At 41.6% G+C, this 16,097-nt stretch overlaps 1 pseudogene; it reads right to left on the bottom strand.

The window, feature by feature from the left end:
• Positions 1-3,926: 3,926 nt before the first annotated feature.
• Positions 3,927-5,001, bottom strand: LOC127679810 (fructose-bisphosphate aldolase A-like; annotated as a pseudogene).
• Between the last annotated feature and the right edge of the window lie 11,096 nt (positions 5,002-16,097).

The raw sequence follows: 16,097 nt of genomic DNA on the forward strand, positions 1-16,097 counted from the left end.
TTCCACTTGATGGTTTTAGCTTTGTCAAAGATCAAGTGACCATAGGTGTGGGGGTTCATTTCTGGGTCTTCAATTCTGTTCCATAGATCTACCTGCCTGTCACTGTACCAGTACTATACAGTTTTTAACACTATTGCTCTGTAGTACTGCTTGAGGTCCAGGATACTGATTCCCCCAGAACTTCTTTTACCATTGAGAATAGTTTAAGCTATTCTGGGATTTTGTCATTCCAGATGAATTTGAGAATTGCTCTTCCTCTATGAAGAATTGAGTTGGGATTTTGATGGGGATTGCATTGAATCTGTAGATTGCTTTTGGCAAGATGGCCATTTTTATTATATTAATCCTGCCAATCCATGAGCATGGGAGATCTATCTTCTGAGGTATTCTTCAATTTCTTTCTTTAGAGACTTGAAGTTCTTGTCATATGGATCTTTGACTTGTTTGGTTATAGTCACACCAAGATACTTTATGTTGTTTGTGAGTATTATGAAGGGTGTTGTTTCCCTAATTTCTTTCTCAGTCTCTTTATCCTTTGAGTATAAGACGTTTGCTGATTTGTTTGAGTTAATTTTATATCCGGCCATTTTCCTGAAGTTGTTTATCAGCTGTAGGAGTTCTCTGGTGGAGTTTTTTGGGTGGCTTAAGTATACTATCATATCATCTGCATGTAGTGATAATTTGACTTCTTCCTTTCCAATTTACATCCGTTTGACTTCTTTTTGTTGTCTAATTGCTCTAGCTAGAACTTCAAGTACTGTATTAAGCATATATATATATATATATATATATATATATATATATATATATATGGCAGCCTTGTCTAGTCCCTGATTTTAGTGGGATTGCTTCAAATTTCTCTCCATTTAGTTTGCTGTTGGATACTGGTTTCCTGTATATTGCTTTTACTATGTTTAGGTATGTGCCTTAAATTCCTGTTCTTTCCAAGACTTTTAACATGGAAGGATGCTGAATTTTGTCAAATGCTTTTTCAGCATCTAATGAAATGACGGTGTGGTTTTTTTCTTTGAGTTTGTTTATGTAGTGGATTACATTGATGGATATCCATATATTGAACCATCCCAGCATCCCTTGGATGAAGCCTACTTGATCATGGTGAAGGATAATTTTGATGTGTTCTTGGAATCGGTTGGTAAGAATTTTTTGAGTATTTTTGCATTGATATTCATAAGGAAAATTGGTCTGAAGTTCTCTTTCTTTGTTGGATCTTTGTCTGTTTTTGGTATCAGAGTAATTGTGGCTTCATAGAATGAGTTGGGTAGTGTTCCTTCTGTTTCTATTTTGTGGAATAGTTTGAAGAGTATCAGTATTAGGTCTCCTTTGAAGGTCTGATAGAATTCTGCACTAAAACCGTCTGATTCTGTGCTTTTTTTGGTTGGAGACTTTCAATGACTCCTTCTGTTTCTTTAGGGCTTATGAGACTGTTTAGATGGTCTATCTGGTCCTGATTTAACTTTGGTATTTGTTATCTGTCTAGAAAATTGTCCATTTAATCCAAATTTTCCAGTTTTGTTGAGTATAGGCTTTTGTAAAAGGATCTGATGATTTTCCTAATTTCTGTTGTTATATCTCCCTTTTCATTCCTGATTTTGTTAATTTGGATAATGTGTCTGTGCCCCCTGGTTAGTCTGGCTAAGGGTTTATCTATCTTGTTGATTTTCTCAAAGAACCAGCTCCTGGTTTTGTTGATTCTTTGTATAGTTCTTTTTGTTTCTTCATGGTTGATTTCATCCCTGAGTTTAATGATTTCCTGCCTTCTACTCCTTTTGGGTATATTAGCTTCTTTCTGTATTAACGTTTTTCAGGTGTGCTGTTAAGCTTCTTTTTGGTGGCACTTAGAGTTATGAGTTTTCCTCTTATCACTGCTTTCATTGTGTCCCATAAATTTGGGTATGTTGTGACTTCATTTTCATTAAATTCTAGAAGGTCTTTGATTTCTTTCTTATTTCTTTCTTGACCAGGGTATCATTGAGTAGAGCACTGTTCAGCTTCCACGTGTTTGTGGGCTTTCTGTTGTTTTTGTTGCTATTGAAGACCAACCTTACTCTATAGTGGTCTGATAGGAGGCGTGGGATTAGTTCGATCTTATATCTGTGGAGGTCTGTTTTGTGACCAATTATATGATCAATTTTGGAGAAGGTGCAGAGGGTACCTTGAGTACTGAGTGCCATGAGGTGCTGAAAAGAAGGTATATTTATTTGATTTAGGATGAAATGTTCTATAGATATCTATTAAATCCATTTGGTCCAAAACTTCTGTTAGTTTCATTGTGTCTCCGTTTTTTGTGTTTCCCTGATCTGTCCATTGAGGAGAGTGGGGTGTTGAAGTCACCCACAAGTATTGTGTGAGGTGCAATGTGTGCTTTAAACTTTAGTAACGTTTCTTTTACGAATGAGGGTGCCCTGACATTTGGAGCATAAATGTTCAGAATTGAGAGTTCTTCTTAGTAGATTTTTCCTTTGATGAGTATAAAGTGTCCTTCCATGTCTTTTTTGATGACTTTTGGTTGAAAGACTATTTTATTGGATATTAGAATGGCTACTCCCGCATGTTTCCTGAAACCATTTGCTTAGACAATAGTTTTCCAGCCTTTTACTCTGAGGTAGTATTTGTCTTTGACACTGAGATGTGTTTACTGTATGCAGTAAAATGTTGGGCAGTTTATGTTTCCAGTCTGTTAGTCTATGTCTTTTTACTTGGGAATTGAGTCCATTGATATTAAGAGATACTAAGGAACAGTGATTGCTGCTTCCTGCTATTTGTGATGTAATTTTTATGTTTGTGTGGTTATCTTCTTTTGAGTTTGTTGAAAGAAGATTAATTTCTTGCTTTTTCTAGTGTGTATTTCACTCCTTTTATTGGTGTTTTCCATTCATTATCCTTTGAAGGGCTGGATTTGTGGAAAGTTACAGTGTAAATTTGTTTTTATCATGGAATACCTTGGTTTCTCCATCTATGGTAATTGAGAGATTTGCTGAGTATAGCAGCCTGGGTTGGCATTTGTTTTCCCTTAGGGTCTGCATGACATCTGCTCAGGCTCTTCTGGCTTTCGTAGTCTCTGGTGAGAAGTCTGCTGTAATTCTGATAGGCCTTCTTTTATGTGTTACTTGACCTCTTCCCTTTACTGCTTTTAACATTCTTTCTTTGTTTAGTATGTTTGGCATTTTAATTATTTTGTGACAAGAGCAATTTCTTTCCTGGTCAAATCTTTTTGGAGTTCTGTAGGCCTCTTGTATGTTCATGGGCATCTCTTTCTCTAGGTTAGGGAAGTTTTCTTCTATAATTTTGTCGAAGATCTTTACTGGCCCTTTAAGTTGGAAATCTTCATTCTCTTCTATACCTATAGTCCTTAGGATTGGTCTTCTCATTTTGTACTGGATTTCCTGGATATTTTGGTCAGGAACTTTCTGCATTTTGCATTTTCTTTGACTGTTGTGTTGATGCTTTCTATGGTATCTTCAGCATCTGAGATTTTCTCTTTTATATCTTGTATTCTGTTGTTAATGCTTGCATCCATGACTCCTGACTTCTTTTCTAGGTTTTCTATGTCCAGAGTTGTTTCCCTTTGTGTGTTCTTTGTTGTTTCTACGTCTGTTTTTAGATCCTGGATGGTTTTGTTCAATTCCTTCACTTGCTTGGTTGTGCTTTCCTGTAATTCTTTAAGGGCTTCTACCTGTTTACCTATGTTCACCTGTATTCCTTTAAGGGAGTTAATTATGTCCTTTTTTTCTCCCCCCCCCCTTAAATAGTTGTTTATTGGAAGAGGTCTGGAAGGGATGGCAGATTTAGCATTCACAGTCAACATGGCATACACGAGGGCAGCAAGAGTGATGGGAAAGAGCCTGAAGGCCCCTCTTCAGTAGCAAGTAGGTAAGCAGGTGCCTGGAGTGGTAGATCAGCTCTAGTTAGTAGGCATGGTTAGAGATGAAGAAAGATTCACTGGCTGCATCTCCAGACTGGCCACTTGGGGTATACTTTCCTTCACAAGCAAGGTTGTTGACCAGGGTTTGCTTGATCCACTCCTCCTGGGCTGCCTTCAGGTTCTTCTTCTTCCCAACCCAGGCCTTCAGAGCAGAGGCCTGCAGGGCTCGGCCATAGGAAAATGTCGAGGCCCATGGCTTCAGCAGGGGACACTTGTTGATAGCATTGAGGTTGATTGATGCCTCTTCCTTACTCTGTCCTCTAGACACAGGGACAGAAGTGGGCACTGTGCCACAAAATGCTGTGACTGTTGCCATGGCAGTCTCCTCATTGGAAAATTTCTGGGTGCAGGCATGGCCAGGGTGACCATGTTTGGCTTCAGCAATGTGCCTTCCAGGTAAACATGGCGATACCTCAGAGCCTTGTAGACAGCCACCAGGACCTTCTCAGTTATATATTGACAGCACTTCAAGTCATGGTCTTCATCAGGGAGAATTTCAGGCTCCACAATAGGTACAATGCCATTCTTCTGGGAGATGCTGGCATAACATGCCCAAACACTGGCATTTTCCATGATGGCAAGGGGCAAGGGAGTATGTTCCCCAATCGTTAGCACACACCACCACTTGGCAAAGTCGGCTCCATCCTTCTTATACTGGGCACAGCATTCAGACAGCCATCCAGCCCTTGGGTATTGGTCTCACCATTGGTTCCTGCCAGGGGCACTATACCCTTATCTACCTTAAAGCCCACAACACCACCCTTGAACTTGATAACTTGGGGGAAGGGATGTCCATCATCTGCCTTCTGGTACAGTGTCTTGTGGAAGAGGATCACGCCCCCAGTGCAGGGATTCACATGGTCAGCAGCAGTCAGCAGCAGCTGGCAGCAGAAGTGCCTGTTCTCCTAGGTGTTCTTGGTGCCAATGGAATGCAGGCGCTTGGCAATGCTTCCAGTGAACTTGTCTGCAGCTAGGATGCCCTTGCCTGGAGCCATAATTTGGTGAGTGATGTCAGACAGCTCCTTCTTCTGATCTGAGGTCAGTGCTGGGTATAGCATGATATACCTAGCGTGGTGTCGCTGGGTATAGGTAGGGCATGGTGCCTGTGGCAGTACTTTCCTGGCACAGGACGGGGTGGGTCTGCCGGGTACACCAGCAAAAGGACTAAGGAGCGAACTCGGCTAGGGTCACCAGAACCTTGTTCTGACTATTTATGTCCTTCTTGAAGCCCTCTATCAGCATCATGAGCTGTAATTTTAAGCCCAAATCTTGCTTTTCCAGTGTGTTAGGGTGTCTAGGACTTGCTACTGTGGGAGAGTTGGGTTCAGATGGTGCCTTGATTTCTGTTAGTAACCTTCCTGTGTTTGCCTTTTGCTATCTGGTTATGTCTGGTATTAGTTGGTCTGTCCAGCTTTCTCTGGCTGGTGCTTGTCCTTCCTGTGTGCCTGCAAGCATGCCTCAGCACCCCTGGGTGAACGGCTCTCTCTTGGCACAGAGTGTTGTGGTGCTGCCCAGCTCCTGAGTGCAGGTGGGGGCCTGGTGGACCTTGTCCCAACTGATCTTACACTTCGCTGGTCCCTGCATTCCTGGCTGCATCTGCCTGCTCAGTCCTGCCCACAGGAGCAAAGATGGCAGCCTCACCCCTAAATGTGGGACTTTCTCCAACTGCGGGACTCCCTGCAGAGCAGATGTCCCTTGGCAGGATAGGTGCACAGACAGGTGTGGTGCTGTCCAGCTCCTGGGTGCAGTTGGGGCCCTGGCAGACTGAGTCACAACTGATCTGACAAGTGGGTGTTCCCTGCGTTTCTGCCTGTAATATACCTCTCAGTTGCTGACACAAGACATTTTTTTATGAAACCATGGGTAAGTGGTAGTCAGTATAAGAACTGGGTGAGGGTGTTAAATCTAAAAATGGAAATAGTGAAGAATGTGATGTTCTAGGACTCAAATGTCCTTGGATTATCTGGCATTTTGGTTTCAAAATAAAAAAAAATGAGTTTTGGAATATTTAAAATATATAGACAGCAATATATAGTATTAAAATGAAGATCCTAGAATATTAACATTAGGCGATATGGGTCAGTTTTGAATGCACATTGTGTGTGTGTGTGTGTAAGAGAGAGGGGGAGGGGAAGGAGAAGGGGGAGGGGAAGATAAAGAAAGAGAGTGAGAGAGAGAGTGAGAGAGAGAGAGAGCAGGAGATGTGTGTGTATGTGCAGGTACCTTTGCCCATGTGCACATGTATGTGATGAGTGGAGACTGACGTCACATGCCGTTTCCTATTGCTCTCCGCCTTAGCCTCTGAGACTATTTCTTGTTGAACTTGCAGCACACTGATAGTGCACTAGACTGGCTTGGCCATTGAGCCTGTGGTGGCTCCAACTTTCTCTGCCTCCCTCCCCAGTGCTGGGCTTCCAGATGTGTGCCATTGCATCTTGCTTTTATGTGGGTCCTGGAGATGAAAATTCAGGTCCTCATGCATGCACAGCAAATACTTTACCCACAGAGTCATCTCCGTAGCTCTGGGTACATTTAAAACAAAGAAAACATCAAGACGGCTGACGTTTCTATTTAAAGCTCTCTGTTCTTCCTGGCCTTTTGAGAGAAAGCTGCTCTCAGAACCTTGCTCATCATTCTCATATATATTTTGATACTTCTTTTGCATATATACATTGCTACAGTCTGTATATATCATTGTATACTTCCTTTCAACTTTATACAAATGATATTATGAACATGGTATTAATATCTGTCTTTGAAAACACAATATTAACACATACAGTACTGGATTATTATCCAGTCATCCTATTTTTGTTCAGATAGGGTTTTGGTATAGAGTTCGGGCTGGCTGCAACCCTGTAATCCTCCTGTTTTATTCTCCCGGAGGCTTAGATTATAAGTCTCTAGATCTCTATGAAAATTCTATGTTTTGCCTACTTTCCTATCAATAAAACTTAGAATGTTTTGGTCTTAGCAATCACACACAACGTTGTAGTGAGCATTCTTTAATGTTTCTCCAAGGATGCATGTCATCGTGACTTTGCATGAATGTGAGAGGCACATTGGCCAATCCATCCCGCTCAAGGCCAGCTCTACACTTCTACTGCTTGCTATTCCTACTAGCCTTTTCTTTTCCTATCTTCTTCCTCATTCCCATTGGTGTTAAACATCTCCTCCAATTAGAATTATCAGAATACATTATTTTCATCTTTTGGCCAAATAGTTGAGCTCTTTCTCACCCCTACTCTTAGTTCTTGATTTATCTTTGCAAATACAGTTCCACTGTGACTGTAGGGCCAAATACAGAGGAAAACCAAACCACATATTTTAACCAGTCTCACTTAGACCCTTATCTGTGAATGCCCAAAACATTTGAAAGTTAGACAGTGGCCCAGCTATTATATTTCCTAAGATGTATTAAAATTAAAGACTATATATGTCTTTCATTCAAGAATATAAAACATTAAGGCATATAGGGAATCCACCACTGAGACTGATTAGTTAATTAATTAATTCAGCACATTACTTTTGCAAAAGGACTCAATTGGTTGATGTTTTACTGCATCTTTTGCTGAAAAGGAGTCTGGAAGAATAAAAGGGAGCCTTCACTTGATACTTGGTGTTCATCTTTGCCTAGTGCTAAGCTCATGTACCCTGGAATAACTACAAAGCCACTCCTGGCCTAAGTAGGCAACTCACAGTCTAGTGGAGGTAACAATCTAGAAGCAAGTATTTAGGTTTTCATTTTTTTCCCCAAGAGAGGAGCAGTGTTGTAGAAATGTTAAAAGAAGAATTTGCAATTTAACAAGGGGGACATTTCAGAAAGGAGATGCAAGAGAATGATTACAAGGTGATTAGAGTCTTGTGCTTTCAGGACTGACAAAGAATTTAATCATCACATCCTAGACTTTTGGGGTATATAGTTGAAGAACAGATGCAAGCAACATGTATTGTTGCTAGGTTTTATATGGTTGCATACACCAGCCTCTTATAAAAAAAAAAAAAAACAAAAAACTGAAGGGGTCAGGAGAGTTTGAGCAATGATTCCTTGTATTAAAGAGACACCAAAAGCTGTCTGTAAACACAAGTGAGGCCCCATGTGTCGCTGAAGTGTGGGTCCAGAGGACAATGCAGAGAAATGACAGGAAGACCCTGGCTAAGAATGAACAGCACACAGTACCTCTGGAATTTAAAAGCTGACCAGGATTCAGCATTTAAGCAGCATCACAGCTCTATGAGAAATGAGAAACTCATTGTCTCATGGAGGTTAGGGGTGGCATGGGGCCATCATTCAAGGGACAGGCTCTGGGAAAAGGGAGGTACCCTTTCCTGATAGGTTGTAACTTTGTTTTATACAGATCTCCATAGAGTGGTACTGTCTATTTGTGGCCAGTTGAACTGTGACTTAGTATTTAGAACAAGTAGGACAGAAAGGACGGTAAGAAGGTTTCAGTATTGTGAAGAGCATTAAGAAACCACAGAAGGTAGACACACAGAACTCATGGTTAGGGATGATTGTGAGTTTCATCAAGAACAGAGTGAGTAGGGGTACCCAGAGGTGGGGATGGTGGATGCTGCTGGTTCTCTCTGCCTTCCTTGCCAATAGGACACTGATTTTATGGGTGGAGCAACAATTAGTGAATGATGACCATGTGGAGCTCATAAGGCACAAGTACAAGTCTGTTGGAGAGTTCTAGAAATTGTGTGGTTTCCTGGCAAGCAGTATTATTTTTAATTTCCCCTCTCTGTTCTCCTTTCTTCTTTCTTAGAAGCTTTAGGAGGCAACAAGGATGACTGAGATGTCTTCTTCATATTTCCAGTGACAAGGTTGTTGAGTACCCTACAGTTCTCATCTCTTTAGCTCTGACCATCTTGTCATATAAGACAGACAGTTAAAGTGTTTTTAACAAATAAGCTAGCAAAAAAAAATAGCAGAAAATGTTTTTATATTTTACATTATTTACATGTCTGTATATAACACTGAACATTGATTCTAAGCTGGTGTGTTAGCATCAGAGAGCCTCTGAATCTCCAAAGTTGATCTTAAGCTTAGATTGACCTCCTCTTATCTAATGGCGTATGAACTTCTCCATAGAAATGCCTGGAGTAGCTATGAAACTGCATATGTATGTATATCTTTTTAGATTGGATATATCGCATTAGTGGGAAATGGAGCCTGAGGATCTACTAAAGTTTGAGAAATGAAATTTTAGTGTGGTATCCATACATGGCACTCACTCTCAGAGCTATGGATGTCAGCATGTGGACATTACAACTGTGGACAGCAGCTACAAATAACCGCATGTCCATTACCATGAGGGTGAGTAGCTCTCTGCATCTAGCTGGATTTGTTTAAGGAGATCAATCATCAGCAACATCAGGCTTAGATATGACACTGTCCAGGTTGATCTCAGATAATATCACTCAGTCCTTAGTGCCTTTAGGTTTTCTAAGGGATTTGGATATAGTGGCCATGCTTTCAAACCCAGCAGTCAGGAGGCTGAGACAGGAGGAATAAAGATTTGAGGCCAGCCTGGAGCAGGTGATTCACATTAAAATCTTGTCTCAGTCCCCACACATCCCCAGTAGAATGTAAATAACTATTGGGACAATAAAGGCATAAATTTTTCAAAAGGAAGGCAGGACGTGGGAGTGGGAAGTCAAGATGGAGAACAATCACCCTCTGTGTTTTCAGAAATGAGTCAGGTTTTTGAGGCATACTATATTTCTTATACTAGAGTCCATCAATGCCCAGTTCAAGGGAGTACTTTACTATCTAAATAAATACCTTAGCAGAACGTGTTTTCTTCTTGAGCTGGTAATATGGCAACTGAGCCTAAGGTGACAGCGATATCCCAAAATGGTAAAGATTTGAGATGCTTATCTGGACTCTCTCTCTCCTTCAATGTATATTCTCTGAAGTGCTGCTTTCTATTTTCTCTCCAGGATAGCATGTTGTCCAAATGGAAATAATCTCTAAGTAATGACATCAAAAGAAAGCAAGATAAAGACCCATATTTGACAGAGCCTGTGTAGGGCTTCACTGTAATTCAAGGGATCAAAACTAGTATCATAAAGAAAGGCAAACTCTCATAAAAATATGCACAAATCAAATCTGCCCAGAATGCCAGCTCATTTTCAAAAGTAAATCCCACCTTAGACTATGTATTAGTCAGCTCCACTGCTGCCCAAGAGCTTGTGGGGCAGTAGGGACATGAGCAAATGTCCTTACATTTACAAAGAGAAAGGAAAAGAGAAAAGGTAAAAGAAAAAAGAAAAAGAAAAACAACCCTGTAGGCCAAGTGCTAAAAATAGGCTCCTTTTGGTGCAATGAAGCTGTTTGAATAAATGAAACGAATAGTTTTTGTCTAAACCATCTGTGGTGTGAAAATGGGAAGTCATATAGAAAAGTCCTTGGAGACTGATCACACTGCACTGCGAGAGAGGGGGAGGGGAGAAAAGTGCTGACTCCCCATTTATCTGGGGATTAACAAAGTGATCAACAGGGAAGCTCTCCAGGCTGGCCAGAGCAGGCTGCAGGCGCTCAGCGGATGCCTTGTAGGTGCGTGTTCTCAGAAGGAAAACAAGAATCCTTGGAAACTGACACGTTATGAAATGTTGCAGATTCCGCCTTCTGCAAGGGAAATAGAAATGAAGGAAAGGAAAGGAGGGAAGCGGAAAGGAAGAGAAGGTAGTGAAAGGGAGAGGATAAGAGTGGAGGGGGAGAAACAAGATGGGAAACTAATTACAGGATCACTAAAGAATCAGGGAGTTAGTGTTGAAATCCCTTTGGTTTGGTTTGCTGAAACCGTGTCCTGAGAGCTGGTGTTGGGAAAGACCACTCTGATGCTGGGTGGGCGGCACAGTCCATGAATCACTTGTCCTGTGCAAGCAAACAGATCTGAGTTTTGGATCCCCAGAACCCAAGTAAACAAAATAAAGCAACGCCCAAACTCTGTGTGGTGGCATGACCTTTATAAAACCAACACCCATGACTGGGCTCGCTGGCCACCTAGCCTGGCAGCCTACTCTGCTTAACTAGTTTTAGGCCAGCAAAAGATTTGTCTAAGAACATATAGTATAGAGCACCCACGCAAGGACAAATGAGGCTGTCCTCAGGCCTCCATATGGACACACACACATGCCCCTGTATGCTCACATATAAACACATGCTCACATACATTCACACACACACACACACACATGCACTCACATACTTACATATACACTCTCACACATTCATACACACATACACACATACTCTCTCACACACACACATACACACTCTCACATACATGCCCACACACATGCTCATATACACACATGCTCACATACACACTCATATACACACACTCACAGTCAGACACGTACTCATACTCACACACATTCAGACACTCAAGCACTCATATACACTCTTACACACATACTAATGCTCACTAATATACACTTACACACATACATATATACTCTCATTCACTCACACACACAAACTTCTCACACACATACATTTCTTTCTTCTTTCTTTCTTTCTTTCCTTCTTTCTTTCTTTCTTTCTTTCTTTCTTTCTTTCTTTCTTTCTTTCTTTCTCTCTTTCTTTCTTCTCTCTCTCTCTCTCTCTCTCTCTCTCTCACACACACACACACACACACACAAGCAATCTCACATACTAGTTCTCACACATAAACACTCTCTGGAAACTCTACTTAGTAACTAGAATGACTCTGTAGGCTCACACTTTTCAATGCTACCTGGAATTGCAGTTCGATTTAGAGATATTGTTCTTTCTTTTTGTATCATACTCCTGCTCAGATTTAGGTGTCTGAGAGGATACCTTGACTTTTGCAAACAAACAAACAAACAAACAAACAAGCAAAACCCCAAAAATACATCCTAGAAGCATTCCAGTGTGCTGGAGTGAATTCTGAGGCTTCCCTTAGCGTGAGGAAATTGCATAACACTGGGAGACAGATGCAACAGGATGGAAGTGCAGGCTACAGCCAACCTGGGGCAACTTGTGTACACGAATCATGCCAAGAATGCTAGGTTTCTGCTAGAACAGCAAGGGCCATGGCGTCTACTGAAAGCCAGACAGTGACTGAAGCCTTGTGCCCTGAGGCACAAGTGAGAGGATGCATTTTGCCCAGTCTATCGTCTGGCCAGTTCTCTTCGAACGATGCAACCCTCTGGAGATATCTCTTGCCTCAGAAAGTGGCCACAAGTATGCACATGCCCAGAGTCATTTTAGGACTTAAGACACTCTGTAACTTAGAGTCATGGGCTGACGCCACACTCCTGTTTTGCAGCTTGATTTTTAAGTCACTTCTGCATTTGTCCCTAGGTTGAGCATTCGATGCAGAGCCAGGCTGACCCTGGCCAGACAGATGCACCTGGAGCCTGTGTGTTCAGCCGCTCTATTTTTTCCTCAACTACTCTTGTAATGGTATGAAGAAAGGTCAGGGTAGGCAGAGAAAGGTCAGGGTAGGCAGAGAGGCACATATTTGGGAGCTACATAGTATGGTTCATTTGTCTATTCTTTAGATTAGATTTGGTCTGGATTTCATCTATACTTAAACATCAAGGTCTGTCTGCACCAATAACTAACTTCAAAATTCAATTACATGGGATTAAGTGAAGTTTTTAGCACCTGATTTAAAGTCCTTCTAGAAAACTTAGCTCCTTCTTCCTGTGCCAAAGGGCATTGAGAAGTGCTGGTAGCAGAATATCAGAGTCCACCATGTCCTGTTGAGTTTGCCCTGATAGGTCATCCTATACCAGTGCCACATAGGCTGAGAGGAAGCCTCAACCCAGCCTTCCTGGGAAGGGTTCTGCTACTGCACTTGACCTTTGAGGTCTGGTGTTTAGAGCACTGCAGGGCTCTTCTTTCCACATCTTCTGAAAGATGGTGGTTGGGTCTTGGTCCAGTATAATTCTCTATCTGCCTTTTATTTTACAGATGCCAAGTGAAGTGGCCTCATCCTATAGTTTGCCACTAAATAAGAACAAGGGGTATGGTGCTTTATTTATTTATTTATTCATTTATTTATATATTTATTTATTTGTTTGTTTGTTTGTTTGTTTGTTGGGGTCCTAGAGGGAACCCTCAATGCCTTTGCTGTAGACAGATAGTATCCAACTTTCATCCCACTTGCCCTTGTTTAGTCTTTTTCAAACTAAAAGAAATGGTGATCTTTTGGAATGTCAATGGTTGGAAGCCTTTGATAGCACATCTCTGTCTTTAAAACCTTTGGCCATCAACAGTTGCAGGCTGTGGTTTTCTTGTCTGTGTGGGGTGACTAACAGTGTAGCACTCTTATGTGGGGTTTGTGCTCACCTAGCACCCAAAACCTCCTACTGGTTTCCGGCCCCCCTTATCAGCAAAAAGCATCAGGCTGGAGCTGACATTTCAACTGTGAGCGGCTCCTCATCCCCACCAAAGAAAGCCTGTGACGGGAGGAAGAAAAGGCTTATTTGGCAATAGTTGTTTGGCCTGGAGAGAGACGTTCAGGGCTGTGCAAGACTGTGCAGTAACAGCTGGCGGGCACCGGGGTGCGAGGCTGCTTTTCAGTGATGACAGCCACTTACAGGAATGCTGCCAGATACAGCTGTTTAAAAGCCTTAATAAACAGCAAGTCAATACTAATCTTTGCCAAATTAATCTTTTCCCTGACAGCCCATCACAGCAATTATGTTTGGGCTTATTGTAAACACACAATTGTCAAACAGGGAGATGCCAGACTTTAAAAATACTGTAGTTTTGTTCATAGGATGTTTAGAATTGTGTTTTTATTTTCCCTGTAGGGTTGTTTTTTCCATGTTATTGTCTGGTCTTTTTTTTTTTTAACCCCTTTTTGGCCTCACATCAGTGTGAATGAAATTTCACTTTGGAAAGTCTTGGCTAGCAAGCTGTTCATAAGTGTGAACTAACCATTTGCTGGTGGGCTTCTGTAATCAGCCCAGGCTCTGATGATGTTGAAATACAGCCTATCATTGCTCCTGGGTGTCTACCAAGGAACAAAGACTTCAACTACACTTAACATATACTCTGAGGCTGCACACAAAGGGTTGATTAAGTATAAAAAAAGAAGGTGGAGCTGACACTCAGTGCACAAAATAGATGCCACTTCCTCTAACTTAGTACTAAAGGTCTTTCTCATCTTGGGGTCCCAAACTCTCTCTCCTTCCTCTTCCCCCAATACCTGGAGACGTATTTGTTCACACAGAGAAATGGTGCCAGATGAAAGCATGAATATTGCCTTTGACTGTCTTTTAAAGACACTATTATTTCTTCCTCCCCTGGTGTCATTTAGGTGGGATCCAGAAAATGAATCCTTTCTTCCTGTACCAAGTCTACCTACCCACTGTATCCTGTTCCTTCATCACTGTTTGAATTTAGCATCCATACATTTGTCTCCTGAGAGTTCTCTCTTGTTCCCAGCACTCCTACATGTCTAGCACCTTCTCCTTGCTTGTATATTTCTCTTGTGCTGAGAGTGTATATTATATCTTGTCAGGAGTAGGAAAAAAAATTCCATTTCTTTCCTTCTTTCTTTCTCTCCTGCTTCCCTTCACCTTTCTGACTCTTTCTTTCTTTCTTTCCTTTGTTTGTTTGTTTGTTTCTTTCTTTCTTTCTTTCTTTCTTTCTTTCTTTCTTTCTTTCTTTCTTTCTTTCTTTCTTTCTTTCTTTCTTCCTTTCCTTCTTTCTTTCTTTCCTTCTTTCTTTCTTTCCTTCTTTCTTTCTTTCCAGAAGTTTTACTCTAGTCTTAACTGACCTGGAACTTACTATGTAGGCCCAGTTGACTTTGAAGTAGTAGAAGTGATCCTCCAGCCTCAGGCTGGATAGAACTAGACCCCATTCTCCTGCTTCTGCCTGCTGAATGCTGCTAGGATTAAGGTTATGTGCCTCCATGCCTTGCTCTTTCAAACCTTTGTAGTCTTAGGTATCATGGTGAGATATTGCAATCTTTTCCTCTTTAAATGCTTCCCTTTAAGCAAATATTTAATTCATTTTTATATTTAAAAGGAAACACAATACAATTTATGTGGAGGATAATTTGTGATGTGTTCTTGCTTTTTTATTTTAATTAATTAATTAATTAATTAATTTTTACACTCCATATTTTATTCCCCACCCTACATCTACCCTCTTACTGTCTCACATCCCTTACCTCCTCCCCACCTCCCTGTCTCCACATGGATGTCCCTACCCTCCATCCCCCCTGACCTCTAAACTCCCTGGGGCCTCTAGTCTCTTGAGGGTTAGGTGCATCATCTCTGAACAAACACAGACCCAGCAGTCCTCTACTGTATGTATGTGAGGGGCCTCATATCAGCACCAGCTGTATGCTGCGTGTTTGGTGGTCCAGTGTTTGAGAGATCTTGGGGGGGGGGTTCATGATTAAATGAGACTGCTGGTCCTCCTACAGGATTGCCCTTCTCCTCAGCTTCTTTCAACCTTTTCTAATTCAACAACAGGGGTCAGCTGCCTGTCCATTTGTTGGGTGCAAATATCTGCATTTGACTCTTTCAGCTGCTAGTTGGTTCTTTTGTAGTGTGATCATGCTCAGTACCTTTTTGTGAGCGCTCTGTAGCCTCATTAATAGAGCCCACCTCCAGCAGGAAGACAGGGTATCAAAGGAGGGAGGGGGCATCCCACAGTCACAACTCTGACTCATAATTGCGCCTCTCTGAAAGAATTACAGGGATGGAAATAGAGAGGAGCCTGAGGAAAAGGCTCCAGAGACAGACCCAAAGTGGGATCCAGCTCAAGGGGTGGTCCCAAGTGTGCTTGCTTTTTATAACATTAAATTTGAACCTACTGTGTGCTATAGTACTGCAGTTAGAGTTATGAAAATCACTCAATTTCATGGAGCCAGAGGGGTAGGAGAAGATGGAGAGGTATGGGGAATGGAGGGAAGAGGGAAGAGGAGGGGGAGATTTTGGCCATGACTAACTTATGAGTTTACCTACTTAAGGGGTGAACTTTCCCTACTTTTGTGTGTGCTTTGCCATTTTTATTGTGCTTTGCCATTGTCCAACCATCAGCAACACAGTTAGGGAGTTTCCTGTTTTTTCTATCCTCGCTTTAAAAGGAGGATCACCAGTAGAGTAAGAATATAGTCAATGCCAATTCTACAAGCAATATTGTGAGAACAAC

This window comes from Apodemus sylvaticus, chromosome 3 (genome assembly GCF_947179515.1).
Source record: "Apodemus sylvaticus chromosome 3, mApoSyl1.1, whole genome shotgun sequence".
In the NCBI taxonomy this organism is placed as follows: Eukaryota; Metazoa; Chordata; class Mammalia; order Rodentia; family Muridae; genus Apodemus; species Apodemus sylvaticus.